We start from the raw sequence: 25,321 nt of genomic DNA on the forward strand, positions 1-25,321 counted from the left end.
CCTGTTACAGGTTGCACTATGTCTCCCAACCCCAAATCATATGTTGAACTCCTAATCCTCAGTAGTGCAGAATGGGACCTTGAGTGACTGCAAATGTACTTAGTTAAGATGAGGTCATTAGAGTGGGCCCTAATCCCACGTGACTGTTTCCTTATAACAACAGGAAATCTGGACACAGGGAGAACACCACGTAAAGATGAAGGCAGTGACCACAGTGCTGTGCCTGCAAGCCAAGGAGCACCAAAGGCTGTCAACAAATCACCAGAAACCAGGAGAGAGGCACAGAACAGATTGTCCCCACAGCCCTCAGAAGGAACCAATCCTGCCCATACCTGGAGTTCGGGCTTCTGGTCTCCAGAACGGTGAGAGAATACATTTCTATTGTTGAAGTAACTCAGCCTGTGGTACTTGCTATGGCAGCTCCAGGAAACCCATACAGCTCCCCCAGAAGAACAGGCTGGCACCACCACTGAGCTCCTAATGCTCCCCCTTTCTAAGCAGATCCCTTCTCCCGTCAGGGAGTTTCCATCATCACTTAGATGTTCACTGATCTCTGTTCCTACAAACATGCAGAGCATGTGGGAGCAGGGAAGAGAGGGTGGGCTCTTTCACACTGGCCATGAGCCGCTGCTATCTGATCTAAGCTGTGGACCACATCAAGTACACTCCGATGCTTCCCAGCTTACATGGTGCCTCCCCCATGCAGCACTGGTGGTGTGTGTCCTTGACTGCTTAGCAGAGAGGATCCCACTCACCCTGCTAAGCCAAAAACCCAGGGACCTGCAAGTTTTTAACACTCTTCTCTATCAAGACTCATGACATATACTAATATATCCCTGGGATAACGTCAGCCTCATCCTTTCTCCACCTGCCTGCTCCTACCCAAGCTCAGGACCCATCCCTCATGTGCACCACTGAATGGCCTCTAGCACATTCCATTCCCACCCCTATGCCACCCCCATCTTTATCCTCCCTGCCACTAGAATGAGCTTCCCAAAAGGCAAATCCGATGGGTCACACCCCTGCTCAGATCCCTTTATCAGTCTTTGACAACTCTTCTATACTCATTCCTGGTCACTTTCTACATGTGTTTCCTCCCCAGTTCCATGGAGACACAGGCCATTGCCCACGGGCCTCCTCCCTTTCTGAACATGTGGCTCCTTCCTTCTGGTCTTGCACCCACTTCCCTCCCTGCTGGCAGCAATGGCTAACCCATTATCACCTACCACGGCCTGATATGGACCATTCCTCTTCTCTGCACTCATAAAACCCCTCCTAACCTCCATGAGAGCCCTGTTGTATTGCATTGCATTATAATACTTTCTTTTTACTTCCGTTGCCTCCACTAGTGGGTGAGCCCCTTGAAGACAAGGATTTGTGTCCTCCAGAGCTTAACAGTCAGGCACACAGCAGGCCCTGGAGCAGTTTTTGTGGAATGAGTACATCAGCAATTCTTAAAATTGGGTCCTGGACCAACAGCAGCCACAGCACCTGAGAACATGTTACAAATGCACATTTCCAGCCGCGCCTCGAACATGCTGAGTCAGGAACTCTGGGGCCCGGGTTTCACAAACTCTTTAGGTAACTCGGATGAACACTCCAGTTTGAGATCGGCTGAATTAAACAAATGAGTACTCAATGAAATAGGATGTGAATGGCCTTGGCTCTTATTTTTCAGCAAAGAATCATGGCAGGGGAGGTATCTGGTCGCCATCATTAGGAATCCCGGGGCATCATGGTCACCTGGTGTGCCCATTGCTGGTATCTTCCTCAGCCCTTGTTATGTGTTATGGTGCCTTGTTCTATTGTATCTCATTCTGATGGTGTTGTTAATATACACGAAGTTCTTAGGACTATCCTGAGGAGAAACCCAGTGACCAGAGGGAGCCCTGGATTCTAAGTGCTGTGGTTAGTACAGTCAGCTTACCTGTGTGGTCATGGTGCCAGGTTTCTCATTATGACTGAAACTAATATAATGTTATATCAATTAAATCTGAATTAAAAAAAATTTTTGTCAAGGGAATTAGAACCCCATTGCCTTAGAGTTTCCATTTTACCTGTAATGATAAGTATCCCACTCTCTTTTCAAATTTAGTCTAAAGGAGTTAATTATGTGTTCCTTTTAGCCTTTAATTTTTTTTGTCTTTTGGTTCTTCGATACATTTGTTATGGTTAATATCTGGTGTTTTAGAAAGAAAGACAAAACATTATTTTAGGAGTTTCTTAACGGGAGGGCTGCTTGTTTTTAATGTTATTCTCCCATAACCTACCACCATGTCTGGACCATAGTAGGTGCTCAATAAATGTTGGTTTTCGATTAATCAGTGACAAACTCTAATAGATGTTAAGAAGCTGGGAAAGAAGTCCTTAAAGACTAAGTAATATCCATAGGTCAAATTGGAAATTACTGTGAGCAGTTTTAGAGCGTGCTGTGACAAACCCCTCCAACCATCTGATTCCTGCCTTCCTCTCTTGCTTCATCTCTACGTTACATCTGTCAAACCTATGCTCCAACATGTCTTACCCTCTTTGATTCCTTAAATTCACCAAACTCTTTTTTGTTCTGGACTTTTGGACCTGTCTTTCGTCGGGCAGGAAACTCCCCTTTTCTCTTTTATTAACAGACTCTTACTCCTCCTTCAGGTTGAAAGTGAAATATTACTTTGACCAGCAAGACTCCTCCTCTTCCAGGAGATTAGGACCCTACCTTTCTCTGTCCTCACACTCATCAACTTTCCAGTATCTGATCCTTTCTCATCTCCTTTCTTCCTTTAGCCGGAAAGAGCAGCAACTGCATCTCCTTCATGTACCCCCAGCACCTATCTCGGAGCCTGGCACACAGTAGGGGCTCAAGTATTTGTTGGATAACTTTGAAAGCACGCAGGCTTTAAGTGAATAACTCCCAAATTTGTCCACTTGCTTCTTTTTCACCCTTGGACTGAGAACTTGACTGCTAATAAACCTCAGGTAGGAGGGGGTTATTAGAAGAGACAAGTGTATATGATTTAAACAGAAAACCATCGGAGACAGAAGGGAGAAAAGAACTTGGCATGGAAGTTCTCAGGACATGTATCGCCAATAGGAAGTTTCTGTAATTCCCACAAAACCTGTCCCTTCATTTGCGAAGGTGTATCATCTCTGATATGTTGAGTCTCTATGGGCAAATTTGTAAATAGAAATTGACCTTGGAGGAAAAACAGGAAAGGAAACACATGTTGTGTTTCTGTATAAATGGCTGCTACTCTCTAACCTACACAAGCCACTTTAATTGGGATGTCACACAAATTATAGAATAAAAATCTCTCATCCAATCTCAGGATTAGTAGGGACCTTGGATGTCACCAAATTCCATCCTTTGACTTCTGCAGGAATCCTCTTTGCAGATTTCTGATAAGACCTCCCAAGCCCTCACTTCCCCACTTCACTAACTTTCAAGGCAGCCAGTTCCGTATTTAGAGAGTCTAATCGTTGGAAAATTCCATTTAGCTCAGTGCCTTGTATGTGATTAGTGGTTTATTGAATTAGATAAACAAACACAGAAAACATTTACAGTCAGGAGAGTAGGTATTATTTTAATGTTGTTTTTTTGTTTTGTTTTGTTTTTGATAAAAGAGTGTGGGAAAATGTCATAAATATATGAAATGGAGTCTCTAGTCTTCACATTGTACCAGATACGTGTTTCTCCTATTTTTATTACCAGGACAAGTAAAACAAAACGTACACAATAAATTCTGTCTTGGTATATACTCAGAGCCAGTTACCAAATATTTACCCAATGACTGAAGACGTTCTCACAAACATTTGTTGATATCTTAAGTCTTCGGATTAAACTTTCAGGCTGGCTTCCTTTGCACATTGCAAAAATGATGATCCCCTTCAGCTTTCATGCAAGGGAGCAGGGAACAGTGTAATGGAAGGGAGAGGGCATATTGGTTTCCAGTTCTGTCCCTACTGCTAACTAGCTGTGTGATATTAGGCAAGTTAGGCAAGTTACTATACTCTGCTGGATCTTAGTTTCCTCCTCTACAAAGTAAGTTGATTAACCAGGTGACCTGTAAAATTCAGCAGCACTCAAACCCTCTATAGCTCCAGGACTTTGCACTTCCCTCCTAAACATCAAAGCCTCATGAGTGAAATGAACTCTCAGCTAGTTGAGGAATTGATCATTAGCAAGGGTCTTACTCCTACTAAATATAGATGGTTAAGTTAAAGCAATTATTGAAAATCAAACTATGTACATGTCCTTCCCTGAATTAGCAGAAATGGGAGTTAATAAATAGTTGGCTACAACACTCTCCAGCATGTATCATTTTTGCCTTCAAAGTTGGCTGAAACTCCCTGGGTGTCAGCTGAATCTGGATTTTTTAAATGCTTCTGTTTTTAAACCACAGTAATTGGACTGTATAGCCCTAGTGGGTTTATGCCAAGGAAACAAAGAAAACATGGGACAATGCCCAAACTGCAAGGAAATTTCTAATGGTTTTCAATAAATTACTTTTAGCATGATATTTTTCCTTGATATTATGCTATTTTCTGACAGTAAAATACAATTATAAAACAATAACATATTTAGTAGCAAAGAAAGTTAAGTTGTTTTTTTTTTTAATCAGGAACCAAGATTTTCAGTGCAAGAAGTAAAAGATACAAATATCAAATCAAAGAGGTTAAATAAAAAACCTGTTTGAATTAAAAATATTAGTAATAGTACATATGTATTTTCTGTTTTTTAAAAAAACTCTAGCTATGTCTGTTGAAAAGGCCTAAATACCTTGACTAACCCATAGCAATAAACACCCGTAAAACCCAGATTGTGCTTTATGAATGATGTATCCCCCTAAAAGGGATAGAGCTCCTTGGAGAAATGGCTGATTCAAGATCAGGAATGAGCCTGAAACATCTTGTTATACCAGCAAGCAAGGAATCTATCAAAGACAAGATCATGCCCCAAAGACTTAGGAACCAAGTTGAAGAGCCCAGAAGCCAGAAATAATACAATCTCAGCACCAAAAAGGATAACTGCAAAGGACTGAAACACACTGAAAATGCTAAAAATTTGAGTTTCTACAATTACAACACACAAACAAACACCTCTTTGAAGGAAGCTAGGAATCCAAGTCAGTATTCTAAAAACTGGGAAATAAAGAGAAAAGCAAAATAATCACTCCTTTCTTCTGCAGAACTGTACTGAAGTTGCTATTTATTGAAACTAAACAGTTCAAGGAGTAAATTTCTTTTTTTAGAATTTGAGCTAATAAATGCAGAAGAAATAATACAATTGCAATGTCACCATTTCGTAACCTCTAATGAAATAATGAATCAACACAAATGGTTTTCAGTGGCCACTGAAGGTGAAACACTGATAGGGCATTTTATAATGAATGAACGGGACTGTGACACCTGAGCCCAGCAATGATTCTTAACGTGGCAAAAAAAGAAAACCTGGCTCCATGAACCTCCTGATGTGATGCAAGGAGAGCACACAACACTGCCTATGCAGCATTCTTGCAACAGCAACAAAATTAAACCAAATCTGATCAAATAAGCCTGTAGATCTTACTACAAACTTACAGGAAATATATCCCCATAAGGATATGATTAACAAAAAATGGAGTCTGGGACATTCTACAGGCCCTCAGAAATTATTGTTCTTCAACAAATTGCATTAAAAAAAGAATGGGGGTAACCTATAGATTAAAACAGGTTTGAGAGCCATATCAGCCAAATGCAATGTAGTGGTCTTATGTGGATCCTGATTTGAGCAAACAACTGTAAAAAGCAAATTATGAGACAATCAGGGGTATTTGGAACATTACCTGGATATTTGAGTGTTATGGAAATATTAATTTTTTGGGTGCAATGATTATGTGGCTGTGCTTTTAAAAGGCCTTATGTTTTAAGATATATATTGAAATATTAATCAAAATTATAAGATAATTTTGATATATGGGATTTGCTTCAAAATAACTGAGCAAGGGTGGGAGTAAAGATGAGGAATAGAGGGGTATAGAGGAAACAAAAGTAGTCATGTGCTGATAACAGCTGCAGAACAGAGGATCAGAACATGGCAGCTCATTACTTATTTTTCTCTACTTTTGTATTTTATTTCCATAATACAGGTTTTTTTTTAAGCAAATCCTTTTTCCAAATGCCTACCTCTATATTGCATTATATTTTTAAGGCACCAATCAAAACCTATTCTTTTTTGTTTATTACAAATATATTTTCTTTTGCCTCTTAAACTATATGGTTTTAGCTCTCCTCCTCCATTTCATGAAGAGTAAGAATAAGTATTACTCATGAATAAGTAAGTCATATTTACTTACCTGTAGTGATTTTTTTTTAATGATTGAAATGCACATTATATAGTAAAAGTGCTGATGGTTCCAATTGCCTTGCTATAAAATGCAAATACCCACTATTTTGACAAAGCCCACCATAATCAAGCTCCACCTTACATGTCAGACAAATTCTTCCAAAAAGAAAGGAAATGCTTCCCAACCCATTTTATGAGGCCAGTATTACCCTGATACTAAAACCAGGCAATGACGTCACACACAGAAAGAAAATTATAGACCAATATCCATATTCAATGGATACAAAGCCCGTCAGCATAGTACTAGCAAACTGAATCTAGAAATATATAAAAAGAATAACACACTTAAAATGGTTAAAATGGCAAATTTTATGTGATACATATTTTACAATTAAAAATCAAAAAATAAATAAAAATTATACACCATGACCAAATGGGATTTATCTCAGGGATGCAAGGTTGCTTTAACATCAGAAAATTAATTAATGTAATACATCATGTCGATAAAATAAAAACAGAAATCACACAATGATCTCAGTAGATACAGACAAAGCATTTGACAAACCAAAGTTCAGGGACCCCAGATTAAGAACACCTGTTCTAGAGCAGTTCTCAACATACAGAGATGACAAATAATAATGAAGAAAAATCCTAGGGCTAGAAGCTGGATGGCCCTCAGGGGTTGCTGCTAGAAAAAATGTTTTCTTGAATCTACTGGGGGAAAAAATCTTCTTGAATTGGCCTTAATCACGAACAATGGTAGCATGAGGGACATATCCAAGCTCTAAGAGGAGTACAAAGTGTAAAATCTTAAAGAGTAGAAAGTTGTGTGTATTCCTTCTTTGCTGCTGACGTAATTATTCACTTTTGTTGTGCTGTAATTAAGAGCCTTTGAATGACCTGGATGTTTAGGGCATGTGCTCTAGATTTAGGCTTACACTACCTGTGTGATTGTAGGCAAGTTATTTAACCTTTAGTCTTAAGGTTGTTTTGTTTTGTTTTGTCTCTAAAATTAGGATTCCAACACCCTAAGATGAGATGTAAATGATAATACCTCTGAAGTGTTTAGCACAATGCCTGGGCCATGGAAACACTCATCATCGTGAACAATACCCAGGACTGTTAAGTCATGGGTTTGTCTTGAGGCTGTTATGTTTGCCACTTAGATAGATGTTAAGCCAGAAGACGTCATAGTACCAAATTGAAAGGGACTAATAGTGTTGTGTAAGGATGAGATTGTTGCTCAAATAACCTTGAACACTGAAGAAAAGATGGGTCACAGAATGACATTTATGTCAGACAACTTCAGCAATCGTGCATTTAAAGTAAACACATAACTGACACAAAGAACAGGTAACACTGGCTGGATGATGAAGAAAACAGGATTTTGTGGGGCAAGTCTTGGGCTTATATTTCGGGTCATTGCCAAAGAGCGATTTTGTTCTTACAGGGGCAAAGTTTGAACTTATTTTAGTTCCAGTGCTAGCTGACTGCTATAAATAATGTCACACCAGTAAATCTGTATAAAAACTGCTTAAAGACATAACTATTAGTCAAGCGTGAAAACACAAATGCTTCCAAGGGCAAAACAACTGAAGGAGGCCATATGGGCTATTATAGCGACAAGGGGGTCTGTCATTGGAGGGTATGCCCTATCTCAAAGCATTTACATTCCAAATGTTTCAGAAGCACCAACTAACCAGACAAAAAGGTTGTGAAGGCCTCAGTCCTTGCAAGCAGCTTACAATCTCTGATTAATGGAACAGGCATAAATTAGGTATTTCTCTTTTGTATCCCTGAAACCATAGATTGTCTTTTTCTTTCCAATCAGATAAATAACATGCAGGAACTGAATTGCTTAAAATTCGTAATTGTAGCCTCACAGAATCTTTAGAGTTGATTATCTTTCCCCCATCTCTGGTTGATTTCAGTTCCTTCACAAATCTTCCTCTCTTTTCTAGCTAAAACTCAACTGCTCTTTAGCATAAAGTGGTACTTGACCACCTTTTTTTTCTTTTTTTGGTCATTTCTGAGCACTTAATGCTTCAAACACTTTAGTGTGTTCTGGCCTACAAGCCGACTGCTCTGGCAAGCAATCAGCAGGCCCTGATTATTTTTTTTCCTCTTTTCATCTTCTGAACCACCTCTGCAAAGTGGTGTGTATGATAGAACCATACCCGGCATTTGATGCTACCGATATACTCATCCTGGGCCTCAAGGAAAGCCTTTGCCTTTAACACAGTTATTAACTCCTGAAAAATATTTAGAAACTGGTCAAAGGAAATCAATTATGGTGTTAGTAAACTTTACCATATGTCTTTACAGGATGAATGAACAAAGTAAGTGCAACTATAGGGATTATAATCTGAAAGTAACTCAGCAATGTAGTATTAAAGGGTCATTTTTAAATAGGTAAAATCATGACTCTCATACAAATATAAAATTACCACCATTAATCCATTGAGTGTATTATTATTAACTCCTGATGAAGTCAGTCAGATATAACTGGTTTTCTCTCTCTCTTTTATGTTGCCATGAATAGGGATCTTAGCCCTGCTATGACCGGGAATCGCCTGTACTGTTCTCAGTGTTCTACCAGTTAATTTCAGCCCTAACAGTTGTAAAATACCTAGTGAAAGACAAAGGCGCTCACCTCTATAGGATAAAACAATCCAGCGTGTGATCACAATCTGGCATTCCACTGAAAAGATATTCTGTAAATTTTCTTTTAACATCATTCATAACTTTTCCATTCAGTTCTAATCATTTTATTAACTTCTTTCCATCTCAGCTCCATCCTTATCTGTTGCTTCTTCCCCCAACTCACAAGAAACCCTAGGCTCGGGTAAATGTTTTCCTTGCATATTAGGGACTTTGTGAAAATGTTGGGAAGCTTGTAACCATTGAACAAGGATGTGGGACTGCATGTAAAGTGTTTTATAAAGAACAGGTTTTGCTGTTCTATATCTCACAGAAGTGCGTAGAGTTAAAGCATTTGCATTGTAGTCGGAATGGTTAGCTTTGATCTAAAAAGAAGATTTATCTTCAGGAATTTGGTTTAGGATGCTGAAGTTTTTTTGTTTTTTGTTTTTTTTTAAATAATTCAGATCTTTAAAGGAACTCTGGGCTTCACAAACCGTTAACATTCCAGAAAATAGTCACACTGCTGATATAAGGCACAGTGTGGGAGAGTAGAAAGAACATTGAGATAGAATTCTGGAAACAGGACCAGAAAACAATAAAAGACAAATAATTTGGGGATGAGAGTAAGTGGTAATCAATGGTGAAGGAAAAAGTTTACTTTTTTTCCTGTAACTTTTAGCATAAATAAAGGCTTTGGGAATGTCTGTCTTTCCCTCTATTCAACAACTCCATTACAAGGGGTAGTAATCAAAGACTTGTGGAATGGTGAGAATTAAAGCTACTATAGTATTTTAGCTGAAGTTCTTCAGTCAAGGTCACACTGTTAGTTGAAAAGAGCAAAGAATGCAAAATATCAAGAAAGGAGAGAAGGATTGAATAGAGGTCACTGCATAGATATTCTTTCAAGTGTCATATATTGCATTAATGGCTCCAATTCTTCACTTCTTACAATGAAGCCCTTTGTCACCTGAATTTGCAGTTCCTCCCATCTAGTGCCTCTGAGTTCAGCCATATGACTTGCTTTGGCCAATGGGTGCCAGAAGACATGACACAAGAAGAGGCCTACACAACTATTTGTGTGATTAGGCTTGTTCTGCTCCACTTTTGCCATGAAAAGGATATGCCCAGGCTAGCCGTCTATGTTTAAGAGGTGGGCAGGTACAGCAGAGTCAAGTCATCCTAGCCAATCCCACCTAATATCAGCCAACCTCGATCAGATCAGATGCATAAGCAAGATCTCTACCTGCAATCAGCAGAGCCACCCAACTTAGCACAGCCAAACTTCACAGATGTGAAAAATGAATGTTTATTGTTGTTGACCATGAGGATCTGTGCTTGCTTGTTACACAGCAATTTTCTGGCAATGGCCAACTCATTTTCATCAGATGCTTATGAGATAAGAGATCTCTGTGGATACCCATAATTAACAGCTGATTCTGTCTGGGAAGTTTTCGTTTTCCATGGGGTTATTAGGATGGAAAATGGTCAGAAAGCATAACTACAGATCGGAGCTGCCTTTTCTGTTTGGGAGGAATCCCTATTTGGAAGCCATTCAAATGCTAGGCTAGTGGCATCCCCAGGAAAAGTTAAACTAAAAAATGATGCCTGGTAACTGGAAGGAGTCACGGTAATTTCTAGCCACGGAGTATTTGAAGCTAAAGTGGGAGATGAGAAAATGAGACATACAGTAATAGCAACAGGAAATCCCCCTACATCAGTATTGATTCACTGGTCACAGTGCAAGGTCAAACAGATAACCAAGCCTCTCCTGTAAGTTATCAAGAATGTGCAGAGCACAGAGCCCGAGGCACCTTTGTTTTGATTTTCCCTCAGCTACATACCTGGCTTCTTAAAGAAAAAGGATCCACTTCCATTCAAAAATTATTCTGCAATATAGAAAATGGTTGTTTCATTGGAAGCAGATTTTTATAAGTTTGCAAAACTTTAAGAATTTAACTCAACAAATATTTCTTGAGTACCTATTTATGCTGAAAACTGGAGTAATCTCCAGAGATGTGAAGGTGCCGAGGAGCCAGATCTGCCATCATTCTAGGTTTAAAGTATAATCCTCCTCAAGAGGCAGGCAAATGCATGCATGACAACAATAGAGGTGGACACAAGACAGATACAATAAAATGCTACTGGAAGACAGAGGAACAGTTGTGGGACCATGACAGCACAAGAAATGCCGACACAGAAAGTGGTTTTGTGAGGGAACATGACGGAACATTGGTTTGGGACGTATTGTATTGTGGCATGGTAGGACCTCTACATGTCTTATATGTATGTGTATCAGCTCCATCCTTCTCCTAATTCCCCTTCTGCTTCAAATTGCCTTCGAATTTAAATCTCTCTTGACCAATAGAAACAATAACTTGGTTTTCTTTTATTTGCTCCCACAAACCAAGCAAAAGGCCTTACACATAGAATTTATAGATATTTGTTGGATGGATAAATGGATAGATGAATATTCAAATATTCTTAAGCAGATATTTTACCTTTGCTTCTTGGGGTCCCTTAGAGCAAAGCGGGGCAGGATAGGAGAGTAGAGGTTGGAAGATTTGTGGGAACAACAAACAGAGGACAAAAGATAAGAAAGAAGAGTTGGCAGAACCTAAAAATCAGTTGTACTTTGGAAAGCAAGAAAAGAGAGTAAAGATGCCTAGATCATCTACTTGGTGAGCAGACAGCAAATGTGGTTCTATTTTTAAAGGATATGAAATTAAAGTTTAACCCCAAATGACACACAATTTTATTACTCACAACATCATATTAAATAAAAGCCTCTTCCAGCTTGTTTGTACTTGTCTCTGACTGTTTGGCCTGAGGCGGTTATTTTTATTACGTCAGATAGCATTTGTTTTCCTTATCAAACCAGAAACTTTCTGCTAAGTCATCCGGAAGTCTAACTTGACTTGCACGACATGCTGTTTCATAATTAAATTAAAATCACAGGATGTTTTGGATTAGAGGAATCTTCCTTCAACCAGACCTGAGGTTAGTAAGAGACTGTGACCTCTCTGGGATAGAATTTCCTCATCCAAAACATCCGGAACATTTCACTGGGTTAATTTGCAACTCACTAGGAGATTTTTGGTCCAATTTGCTGCAGATTTTCTGTCTGTGTCCATTTCTCTTTTCAATTTAGGTCAATATGCATTTATTCATCTCTCTTATTGAAAATGATCTGAAAAGTATTACAAAGTCCAAAGAATAAAGAAAATGGCAGATAAAATATAAGGAAGAAAAGTAATGAGTGTATAAATAAGTTCGTTCATGAATAAAGAATTTATTCATGAATAAATAAAGTCATTCATCCAACAAATGAACTTACAGTCCTATATGTAACATGCACTAAGCTAGGTAAGTACTGTGCAACGCAGAGAGGAATATAAGTCACTATTTCTGTTCTTCAGAAGTTTAGAATTTTATTTTTTATAAAAAGTTTGCCACTGGACAGTTTAAATTCAATTTATGGTGGTGTTTTAATCCAATCAAAAACTTCACAAAGAAATAACCATGAACAATTTTCTTGCATCTTTAAGAAGATGTTGAACATTCTGTGTGGGAAGAGGACAAGATCATATTGCTCCACTGGATAGGATATGTGTGTGTTGGTTGGATTGAATCCCATGGACACTAGCCAGTAGGCTCCAGGAAGAGAATTTTAGAATGTGTTTTTCCATTAGGGACTGTAGGAAATAATCCTTGGTACAGTATATCAAGTATACTTTTTTCCTTTGAGCATTGTCATGAGCCTATGTATCTTTAGAGGGAATTATCTTTAACAAAAACAAGTTGACAAGTAGGACCAAATGTTTGTATAGTTCGGAAATGTATTGCGAAAATTTCCACTTTATCCATCTATGCCCCAACCTTGGCTCCCTGTTTGTCAAACTGTAGTTCTTCAAAATTAATGAAACAAAGTACAGAAAGCAACAGAAATGCCATGATGGTGTGTTACTGAAAAGGTGGAGAAGGTGAAGCTGATGAACATTCATACAGAAGGGATGATTATTACATATGGCATTTAAGGGCTATTCCCGTGTCGTAGTCAGTGGGAGCTGCTGTTACCAAGCAACACAAACTGGATGGCTTCTAAACAACAGAAATTTGTTTCTCACAGTTCTGAAAACTGGCAGTCTGAGATCAGAGGGCCAGCTTTGTTGAGTTCTGGTGAGAACTTTCTTCTGGATTGCAGACTTCTTGTAGTCCCACACAGTGGAGAGACAGCCAGCACTCTCTTTTATAAAGAGAGTTTATAAAGAGGGTTTTTTTAATAAAGACACTAATCACCTCCCAAAGACCCCCACCTCTTAATATCATCACAGTGGGGGTTAGGATTTCAACATATGAACTGGAGGGGGGGACACAAATATTCAGTGTATTGCACCCCCTTCATTTCCTCCCATTCCCACTAGAACCCAAGCTCCATGAGGGCAAGGATTTTGTTTCCATTGTTTTCTGCGGTGTCTCCAGTGCCTAAACAATGAATAGTACATAGCAGGGGCTCCATTATTAGCTGTAGAACAAATGAATGAATAAATGAATGTCTCTCCTGTACTAGATACAAGACATGTTGAATCCAGTGTTGAAGACCAAAGAAAGAGACCCTCCTTGCGTCATTGGTGACTCGTGATCCTGGACTTCCCTCTAATGTACCTCGTGTATCCAGCCAGCCAGTCAGCAACTTGCACTGAATCTGCCTTGTTTTCCTGGTAATCTGCTGCTAATTGGAGTTATAAAGAGGAAAACGATAAGGTATGTGATCTCAAAGAGCATGCAATCTCAGTTCTAAGAGAGGCTTCTGAGGAAAGGTAACAAGAGAAGGGAACTGATGCATCCTGTCAGTGAAAAACAGAACTAGGAGTGTTTCTGAATCTAGAGGAATTACAGAAAACAATAGTAAGTGAGGTGAACTGTGATTGGTCAAAGGTAAACTGTCTGTCATAGAAAAATGGGGAGGTCTAATCATATGCCCTCACTCCCAGAAGTCCAGGACCATAAGTAAGACTGAATTCCAAGCTATAAGACATGAATATGTAACGGGACAAATGAAACAAATGTGCAAGTCATAGTGAGACACAAAGTAGTGGGAGGTTGGAGACATAGGAAAAGTCCGATAACCTATGAGATAGATGCAAAGGAGGAAACATATTCTCTCTCCCTTCCACATTATCATATCCTATCTGATAAGATGTTGTGGGGAAAGCAAAGGTAGTTAGAGGCTGGAGCCTGTCCTCCTTCACCTATAGTCTAACAGGGTAGATAGAGTACATGCATCCATAACCAAAGGTGTGCCGAGGCTGACTTGCTCTGGCTCATACCTTCTCTCAAGAGTCAGTTGCTTAATTTTCAGGAATTCTGCAAGCTTGTCTTTAAACACAGCCATTTAAAACATATAAAAGTTTGTAAATTTACAATTAAATAAAATATATTGAAAACAAAGGTAATAATACTCAAAACTCATCACTTCCTAAGTTATTATCTACACTCTTGAGGTTTTTGGGTCTATTATATCTGGTACTGTGTGCTATTGGCATGTCTTCCCAACTCCTCATCAGTGACATGTTGGTAGCTTGAAATTGCCATAGTTGAAGTATTTACACCACATCAATTGGCAAATGCTACACATAAAGATTTAGTTATTTTAATTTTCTAGACTTAAAAAAATGATGGAGAAAATGTTAAAAATGCAGATTAAAACTAAAGGTGTGTCATGTCTAAAGTCATTACATTGTAAATAACACAATAAATTGAGGAACTATTGCCCCAATTATCCAATACAGCAAAAAAGGTGTTATGTCATTGACTACCAAGTGATATACCAATATGCTTCTTTATTATGTTGCTTTTATGTGACTTGCTATATATCAAATATAGATATATGTTTAACAATCATGTCAGAATTACACTCATTCACTAATTGCAACCCATTAGTTGGCCATGGATACAAAAATATTCAGCAAACATCAATAAAGCATTCTGTGAGAATCAATTGGCTACATGAAATTTATCAGAAAGAACATTGTGCATTGTATTATTTGGAAATTGTGTGCTATGAATTCCTTATTTAAAATTTATCATAAATGTATTTACATATGTGTACATATATGTGTATGTATCTATAGCTACATCTTTATATCTGTATTTATACATTTTATTTTTATTTATTTTTATTTTTTTGAGCACTGGTTGTTAGCAGTTACCAACACACCACTGTCAAAAACTAAAACAACAGGGTGGAAAGTAATAAACGCCACAGAGAGTTGCATGGGTTTACATAAGCAGACTCCCTAGGAGATGAGGATGGCTATCACAGGCTTCGTGGAGGAGATGAGAACCAGTGGAGGCCTGAGATAGAAGAAATCAAGGGAACCATTTCCTTGGAGACCCTTGACTTTGCTTGTCTAGCTGGTCCCTGAGGGGAGAAAGGAGGTGCCTTTCTAACAATAATGAGGCCACTGCCTGCCTGAGACTGTCACTGTGGTCTAATTCCTGAGAACAAGAATGGGATGTAGGCTCTGAGAAACAAAAAGACTATATAAGAAGATGGGATGAACTCAGAAACCATCAAAGCCTCCAGAAACAGGAATATTCATCAACTTCAATGGCTCCAGGGTCTGGGCAGTACAGAACAAATTTCAGAGAAAACAGGAAGGTCTCACTAGCAGAAAAAATCAACTAGTCAGGGATTTGTATAAAAGGACATTTTTTTTTATTAGACTTGCAGACTTGGAATTTGAACTTTATTGTGAAGTGAGGGGTGAAATTAGGCCCTAAAATATCCTCTTGCTTCTAAAAATCACATACTGTCTACAGAGTTGGACAGCATCTTTGCTGTCAATATCTATTCAGATTCACAAATTTTCATAGGAATCAAGTTCTCTGAAAGGAACTAGGGCCCTGACACACACACCCCCCCACACACACACACACACACTCTTTCATCCTTCCATACTCACACCACTCCCCTCTACTACCATCTCCACTGAACCTCTAAGATGAGGTCAGAGTGTAGAAAGGACAACACTTTCCTTCTCACCCCGCAATCAACTCCATAAAAGAGTGGGGAGAGGTGGAGGGAAGCCTCTAGCCATGACCTAGTCTTAGCATGACCCTTCTTTAAATTGCTGCAGAGGCGTGCAGGATGCTGGACCACTGTGGCAACAACACTAAAATGTATCCTGACTTGGCCATCCTGGTGTATTTTGAGGGAAACATCTACCCATAGGTGAATTGAAATTGTTACTTTGGGACAAGTCTATCTACAGTTAACAGAGGGAGGGAAGAAGGGAAGGAGACAGGGTGGATGCAAGGATGTCAGAGGCCAGAGATGTCAGATGGTGGAATACGACCTTGAGGGAGAAACGATGGCACTGGAATTTTAAGTGGGGAAGAACTCATGAAGAGCAATGTTATTGGGAGAGGTATACGCAGGGGCTGTTTCTAGAAGCTATGTTTGCACAGAAAACATTGTTTTTACTCTCCTTGTGTGTTTATTTAGAAGAAAGGCTGATGGAGTTTGAGGGTGGAGTTTGAGAAGAGTCCGAGTTCTCCCTGGAAGATAAATAGCAGGTAGGAGGTGAGGTAAGTACAAGCATTACCAGGAAGCTGAGAGATATTTATGGCAAGGGCTACTGGACAAGTCGCAGTTTCTGCCTGGATTCCATTTGAACTAGGGCATAAATGTAAAGATGATAGCATTTGTTCCCATAGGCTGGTGTAGTGTAGAGCATAATTTTTACACATGGGAAAAATAAAATAAATAGTATGAGCTATACGAGAGGTTAAGTAGTTTAAAAAGTGCATATTGATTAAGGGAAAAATCAAGATTTAGAAACAGGAAGAGAAGACCTGTCAATGACATTAATAATAAAAAGAAATTACAAATATTTTAAGAAGCGAAGGTAATGCCGTTGAGTTGTGGGGTATGTATGTGGTCACAGAACATGTGACTACGAGAAAATCGTGACAGGAAAAATATTCAGGAAGGAAATAACTTATTGTTAGAATATGATTTCCACTCCTTATCTTAACCATTTGAGTTAAAATAAAGTAAGACACATGAAAGAACAACTATTTCCAAAGCAATCATCCTCAGACGTGTTTTGTAATATAGATAACCCAAACCGTACCAGGCTATCTCGAGGAGGTTATGACTTGTAATTTAGTCTGCTTTCAGTGAATGGCACTTTATGTTTACCTTGCACTTTTTGCTGAGTTGTTCATAACAGGCAGAAACTTGAACCCTCATAGAAATGGCCAAGAATAGTCCAGCCCCTCTTCAGAACCCAGCAGTTGAGCCGAAGAGAGGTCATTTTTTCTGCCGACTGTGGTCACGCATGGCTGGATGATTTATGGACACGACCAACAGACACATCCATCTCTCAAGGTCATGAGCTACCAAGAGAAGGACTCAGCCTAAAATCACTCAGAGGAAAAGAGTCCTCCGAGAAAGAGATTGTTTGAATAATCAGAATAATCAGAGCCATTTTTATCGCATTCTGATTTCTCAGCTGCACCTTTTAAATACAAACTGTTTTCTATGTCCCAAAGGGAACATTGTGAATAGTACCTGACTTTTCATAATGTTATCATCTGAATGAAAGGACCAGATGTAATCTTAGAATGAAGGCAAACAAGACCGGGAAGAAGGTCAGGGGAATGTCCCAAATTTCAAAAGGGTACATTTCAGAAATCACCATTGGTAAGCTTGGTAGCAAACCCCAGATAAATTCTAGAATAGATAATTAAAGAGATGGTTTTCAAGCTCTTCATGAAGAAAGAAGCTCTCGTTGAGAGCCAGCATGATTCCCTAAGAGCAAGAAATGCCATCTTAAACACTTCCTCTTTTGATGAGTTTGCTAGGATGCTTCGCAACTTCTATCACGTTATGCTGTTGGCCAAGAAGGAGAAACATGGGCCTGACAACCATCCAGATAGACTCAATAATGACACCAAGAATGGTGAACCTGGAAATGGTGTGTATGCCCTGTGGTCCTGTCCTTGCTCCCATTCATTCAACTCAACAAATAATTCACTAGTTCAACAGACAACTATAGAGCATGAATTTCATGTAGGGCATTCTTCTAGGGAAGTGATAGAAAGAAATTGCTCACACCCTGTCCTCATGGGGCTTATAATCTAGTGATAGGAAAGTACAAGTACATAAATAACCACAAAGTAGCAAGTGCCATGGAGGGTAGATGAAGACAAAAGTTTCTTCCAGTTAGAAGATAAAAATGGCTTTGCATGGGAGATGGCATGTGAGGTGGAGTTTGAGTGAAGAGATGGAAAATGATGAAGGAAGGCATTTGCCCCAAATGGCACGAGCATAGGCACAGACTAGAGAAAAGGTTAAGCACACAGCCCAGTTTTATTGAAGTAGGGAGACTAGAAAGGAAAGTCAGGACTGCTGTGACACACTCCTCTTGCTGGGAGTCCCTGATGGGAAGGCAATCAAGTGTTTGGGTTCAGGAGTCATATAGTCTGGCATTTGGCTCTTGCCATGGCCACCACATTAGCCACGACATTGAGCAAGTTATGGAACTTTTCCAAGCTCTTGTTGCCTCACCTATAGAACGGACATAGTATACTGCTTAGCTCACAGGGTCACTCTGGGAATTAAATGAGATGATATGTCAAGCAGGGCCTGACACAAAGTACTCTCTACATGGCAGCTGAATAAAGCCCAGAAGCCAACTGGAGGAAGCACTGCCTTTGCAAGTTGGATCTGGCAGTTTTGGATAGCCTTGATTAGAGCAAGTCGAAGGGCAGAAAACGTCTTTCTAATATTTGTTCCCAATTTAATTCAGCAGGGAGAGCCTGGAGGCTGAGCTCAAGTTGGCAATAGGTTGAGCTAGAGATAAAGCAAACCTCCCAGGAGGAAGAAGAGGAGGGCAGGGCAGGCAGAGTCTACAGGGTTTGGCAATTGACCAAGTGTGGGGTCAGCATTTTAGGCAAAGCAAGGAGGAGAAATGATGTACTGCCATCCTCCCAGATTTGGAAATCTGGGGGCAAGTGTAGGACGGGTAGCAGATGGGGGGAATTCTACAGAGACCACAGAGAACATACGGAAGGTTTTTAGGTGATGCTAAACTGGGAGATCAGTTAATACAAAGCCAGGATTCAAAGCAGTCTTGAAAGGATAGAATTGTGGGTTGGAGCAAACAACCACAATTATAGCTAATTCACATATTAACTCATTTAATCTTTTTCGTAAGGAAGAGACTATTATTATTTTTATTTTACAGATAAGGGAACTGAAACCCAGAGAGGTGAAGTAACTATACCAAGGTCACACAGATACTAATGGTAAACATGGGATTTAAATAGGAAGTCAGGTTTCAAGGTCTGTGCTGTGGAAGGAAGGAAAAAAGGAAGGAAGGAATGAAGATGGAAAGAAGGAAGGAAGGAAAGGAGGAAAGAAGAAAGGAAAGAAGGGAGGAAGGAAGGAAGAAACTGATCATGATAGAGTACATACAATGTGCCAGATTCACCCAAGGGAATACTTTGGAAGCTGGAAGACCTGGAAGGAGGTAAAGTATGTCTTAGTTGACAGACATGATGGTGTGATAGAAGTCTATGTCTAGGCGCTCCAGTCCTGTGAGAGGCATTTGCGGATGAGGCAGGAAGCTAAGTTTTCTCTGCTGTTCCATTTCAATATGAATCACTTCTTACTATGGTGCTGACAAGCAGCAATCCTCAACTGTTTCTGTTCATTGGGTCCACATTTCTGTTTATGAAAATCTTGGTCGTTAAGTCTGTCTTTTCACTCTGATGGCCATAGTATGTGTTGTGTGTGTATATAGTGTGTGAAGTGTCTGCATGGTGAGCAGTGTGTGTGTGTTTGTGTGTAGTGAGGTGTGGAGCCTACGTGGTTATATAGGGGTCAGTGGATGTCTGTGTGTGCGGTGCCTCCACGGCAAAATGTGAGTCTGTGTGTGTGCATGTGTGTAGATGTGTGTGATTGCATGGCAGGTGGTTGTATGAGTGCATATATGTAGCCTGCGTGGTGAATTTGAGTCGTGTGTGTGTGTGTGTGTGTGTGTGTGTGTGTGTGTGTGTGATGTATAGAGGTGTCTCCATGGTGAGAGTTGTATGGAAGTATTGTTAGCTATAGAACCAGTTGTGTCTGTGTGAGTGCCTGTGCCCACGTGGTGTGAGCACTCCAGTGTGAATTTGGTTTATAATTCTAGATGGAATTGGAGCCAGACCTGATGGCTCACCATCCTGGACAAAGGTAGACCACCCCCCATCACTTCCAGTAAGGACTACTGAAGTCACAGGGAGCAGAAGCAGAAAGAGCATGACAAAAAAGCGACTGTCGTACTGCACCCCCAAGAACCTGTGGGGGCCCCCTACAGGACAGCGTTGGAGCTGCAGCTGGAATAGGAAATTTCCTCCAGAGGGCGCTATCTTCTCTCAGGCGCAAAACCTGCCCATTACTGACTTGAGTCTGAGATAAAGAGAGTCACTAGGATAACATGGATATTTTCCCAGGAGATATAAATGGATTTCAGATAATGCAATAATAGCATCTACTGGCTCCTCTTTGTGAGTCAATCTCCTACCAAGGCCACGATTAACTGCATTCCTATTTGTCAACTAGGCAGTGGATGTAATTCCTGCTTTCACCCCCTTCTACTCCCTTGTCCTTTCCTTCCAAATTCTCACAGCTTGGAGACATGCTGCAATAGCTCTTCCCAAGGCACAAGGTGGGAGAAGAGCACGTTCAGGTGAGGAAGCACAACCAGGAAGGCAGGAGAAATGGGTTAGCCCACAGGCAGATCAGTCAAGTCTGGAGCTTAGAGTTCAAAGCAGGTAATTAGGTCAGGACGGAGTGGCCCAGCAGGCAGGAATTAGGGGATAGGCCAGTCATAAGACAGGTCTACTGCCTGGAACCCAGACATCAGCTGCCAGAACTGAGAGGTCTGAGGTCCAGGTTTAAACAGGAGAGTGGGCATCAGCTGATTTCCAGGAATTGGGAGGCTGAGCCACGCAGGAAGAGCACGGAGCCAGGGCATAGGGCCAAGGAAGGATCTCGACCACTACAGTGGACAACCAGTTTAGTGGGGACATTTATAGGAGTCCTACAGATTAGACCCAAATCCCCAGATATGTCTAGCTCAAGGTTTGCTGGTGGAAGTAAGTGAGAACATGTGGCTGTAGTAAGATAGGGAAAAAATACCTTCCATTTCACCCTGTGCACCTTACCAAAAGTCCAAATTTTGTGTTCTGGAGAAAATCAGTCTCCCAGTAGGATGATTGCTGTGGTTATTTTACATGTACTATATTTGGTACATATAAACCAAAAACATTGATTCAAAGAAATTCAGTTAAAGTCAGGACTTGTCCTCTTGTATCACCCTAATTCCATCACTCAGACCGGTGCTTGGATTTAGAAGGAGTCATTTCTTTCCCCAGCAAAGGTTAAGACCCTTAAAATATCAATTAGAGATAGAGAATTACATATGTATTCTGTGAATTTTAACATATTTAATATATTGGTCCAAATAAAACAACATTAATATAATATATATAACGTTCACTATTTTCACCCCTGGTCCCTTGCAAGCTGTGCACATCTCCAGGGCAGAGACAAGGTCTTTTTGTTGCTTGTGATCCAAAGTTCTCAGCACAGAGCCCACTAATTGTCCAAAAATATTTAAATCAAGAGTTTCAATTTTTAAATATTTCTAGTGGCTTTTTTGCATGTTCATAGAACCTCAGATCTCTCAAACCAGAAATGACTTTAGACATTATCTACATCTCGTCCGTCTTCCCAGCTGGTGCAGGAATTATTTCTACCATCTTTTGAGCAAAAGATCATTAGCCTCCTGTGGATACTTCTAGCCAGTTCTTCATGAGACAACCTGTTCCATTGTTAGGCAACTAATTGAAATTTCTTATTCACAGTGTCCCTAAATCTGATTCCCTAATAACATCTATCAGTGTTCCTACTTGTCTTCTTCCCACTTCCCCTATTCCCAACACTATTATTTTCCTTTTCTTCAGGTACTACAATTGCCCATGTGAAGTTATTACAAGATCTCTCATTCTCCTAGTCACCTTCTTCTAAAATTAATGAATGTGGTTTAAAATATGGCACCCAAGCCCAGTACTATGCAATTTGACTACAGAGTATGGCAGGGGAAGGGGATAGCGATTACCTTCCTAATTCTGATATTTTTATGCTATTAATGGCACGTAAGATTGCACTAATCTATATAACTGCTACATTTTCCTGTTGGTTTTCATTAAACATTCAAAAAGCAGTTTTTTTAAAAAAAATTAAATTCAATCAAACTATTCCCTCTCACTCTATATAACTGATTTTTTTTAAAAAAGCCAGACATTAGTTTAGAATCTGATTGCTTGAAATCTTGTTATGTATTGAAAAATACTGTACTAGGAGAAGGGACTGGAACATTGGTAGGGACCTGATCTTCAACCAGCTTTCTGTTTCATTGCCCACCAAGTCTCTAGGCAGGCATCCTTGACCCTTCTCATCCCTCATGAGTCTCCGAGTTACTAAGTCTCATCAGTCCTATGTCTAAATATATGCCTGTCTGTTCCCACTGCTACTCTCTTGATTCATGAAATACTGCAGGATCTTTCTAAAACGCAAGTTCCATCAGGTATTCTCTGCTCAAAATGTTTCAATAGCTTTCCAGCTCCTCCCTTCACGGAGCTTAAAGGTCCCCTGCAACCTGAAATTTAGCATCCGCCTGTACATTTCATGTTTCAGTCATTTCAATACGCTTGCTGTTCCCTCATGTACTTGGCTCCTTCCTGATTTGAGGCCTTCACTTGTACGTGCCAGGCATCGCTCTAAATGCTCTACACAAATTAACTCACTTAATCCTTATCACCACCCTCTGAATTACTCCCATTTTACAGATGGGGGGGATCATATGTTAAATGTTTTGCCCAGAGTCATGCAGTTAACAAGTTGTACAGCTGGATGCCTCTCGTAGCCTGAAATGCCTTCCCTTTCTTTCTCCTTGACAAACTCCTACCTATCTTTCAAGACAATTCAAGCAGTAGTTCTTCTGGGAAGTCTGCCTACCCCCTGATCTTAACCAGCAGGTAGCATTTGTCATTCTGGGCTAATTGTTTGCTAAATGATTGTCTCTATCTCTCTCTAAGTAGTACCCCCACTGAGGATAGGCACATGTCCTACTCTTCACTGAGTCCCCAGAACCTATATTCTGTGCCAGGATTTTAATGAATGCATTGATGAAGGGACTCATTAATGAATAAATAAATTAACTCCTTACAGGGTTCTTTTTGTAGTTGTAATATGGCATCATAGCAATTTGCCAAACTGTCAACTTTTGGTCATCAATTTTTACTGTAATGCACACAAAAATCTGGCCAAAGCATAATTGTAGACCAGCTGTCTCCTGAATATCAGCTCAATTATCCCAAGTTTATTTAAGAACAAAACAGATTTCTGGAGTGCTCTGGAATGATCCAAACATGCACAGTGGCAGGAAGTTTTTAAGTCACTAATTACTATTTGTTCAGATGTCCTTTGAGTGTACATCTCCTTTAGAATGAGAATTAGTCTAAGAGTGAGCGATGGAATCTGTGCAGAGACTCAGGAGTGCTGAGTTGCCACATGGATGGTCAGATGGGCAATGAGCAAAGAGAGGAGCAATGAACCCTGTGAAAAGTAAACCTGAAACTTTTCTACGCAAAATATTCACCAGGAGAAAACAAATACTGAAACTCAGATAAGCATGTGAAACCTTGAAGGAGAGGCACAATAGCAAAGCACTTGCCTTGCTGACCCACCTATGCAAACACCACCAAAGGATCTAGTATCCATACTGTATTAACTATATTTTCTTATGTTCTGTATTCTCAATGCTCTGGCATCTAGGTCCTCTATGATGACAGGAGGGGAGACTGCCTTCCCAAGTCTAGCCACTTCTTAGAGATAACAAACAAGTGTACCTTTCACAGCAACAAATCCAAAGCCCACACCCCCAACTTCTTTTTATCAAGCTTTTACACATCAATCAATATTCGTCTGCCCTAGTCAACCCAGGGCCAGATACCAGATAACTCAGTAAAATCCCTTTACCCCCGAGCCAGCTGAAATTATTCAAACTAGCCAGTCCTAAACCTGCTTAGCCTGGTTTCCCTGACTTGTCCATTTCTTCCCACAAAAACCACATACTTTCATCTCCTGGTACTTCCTGGTCCCAGGTATATCCACTTTAAAGCTAGGAGACCCACAAAGCCGGTTCCATGCCTGAGAAGACCAACATTGAACAGCAAATGTATGGTAGGCCCGCCTTACCGGGGGAGACACTTTCCAAGACCCCCGTAGATGCCTGAAACCACAGATAGAACCAAATCTTATGTTTACTATGTTTTTTACCTATATTCACACACCTATGATAAAATTTATAAATTAAGTACGGTAAGAGATTAACAATCATAAGTAATAATAAAATGGACCAATTATAACATTATGTGGTAATAAAAGTTATATGAATGTGGTCTCTCTTTCCCCCAAAATATCTTATCATACTGTACGCGCCATTCTTCTTGTGATAACGTGAGATGACACAATGCCAATGAGAGAAGATGAAGTGAGGTGAGTGATGTAGCGTTAGGTCACTATTGACTTGACAGTATGTCAGGAGGAGGATCAAAACTAGCATGGGTTTCTTTTTTCTTTACAATTTCATGGATAGAAGATTTGTTGTTATTGTAGATCTCAGCAACCTCAGCCTATGATTTTTTTTAATTTCCATAAGTCAAGAACGTTCAGCTTTTAACTTAAAGAAAGCACTTTATAGCTTCTCTTAGTCACATCCAAATTGCCAGCATCATTACTCTCGCGCTTTGGGGCCATTATTAAATAAAATAAGGGTTACTTGAACACAAATGCTGTGGGATGCGGATAGTCCATCTGAAAACCAAAATGGCAACTATGTAAGTGAATAACAGGTCCCGAGCTTCTGCAGCTGTGGAGACGCCAGAGAGAGGGATGATTCACATCCTGAGCAGGACTCGCGAGATTTCATCACGCCACCCAGAACGGTAGGCAATTTAAAACTTATAAATTATTTATTTCGGAAATTTTCCATTTAACATTTTTGGTTGACCCAAGTTAACCAAAATTTCAGAAAGTGAAACCACGGATAAGTGTGGGGCGGGGACGTCTATATATTAAATGTTATGGTTTAACTCAGTGAACAATTTCTTCTTCCTTTTGTTCAATCCACAAACTTTATTGAGTGCCTGCTAGGAGCAAGCCTCAGGATTCTGAGGATACCAGGATAGATAAGATGGGATTCTGGGCTTTAACAGAGGAGCTGTTGATGGAACCAAGCTGTCCTG

At 39.9% G+C, this 25,321-nt stretch overlaps 1 protein-coding gene and 1 long non-coding RNA gene across 3 annotated transcripts in view; one reads left to right on the top strand and one right to left on the bottom strand.

Annotated features, from left to right (window-relative positions):
• CLDN10 (claudin 10) overlaps positions 1-25,321 on the bottom strand; it is a 103,058-nt gene that overhangs the window by 72,197 nt on the left and 5,540 nt on the right. The gene's annotated exons all lie outside the window — the stretch shown is intronic.
• Positions 222-24,311, top strand: LOC141571292 (uncharacterized). Its single transcript, XR_012496052.2, has 3 exons — positions 222-362; positions 13,524-13,717; positions 16,464-24,311. It is a non-coding gene; the product is annotated as an uncharacterized LOC141571292 (long non-coding RNA).

Source organism: Rhinolophus sinicus, chromosome 16 (assembly GCF_057876585.1).
Source record: "Rhinolophus sinicus isolate RSI-liver-muscle chromosome 16, RSI-T2T, whole genome shotgun sequence".
In the NCBI taxonomy this organism is placed as follows: Eukaryota; Metazoa; Chordata; class Mammalia; order Chiroptera; family Rhinolophidae; genus Rhinolophus; species Rhinolophus sinicus.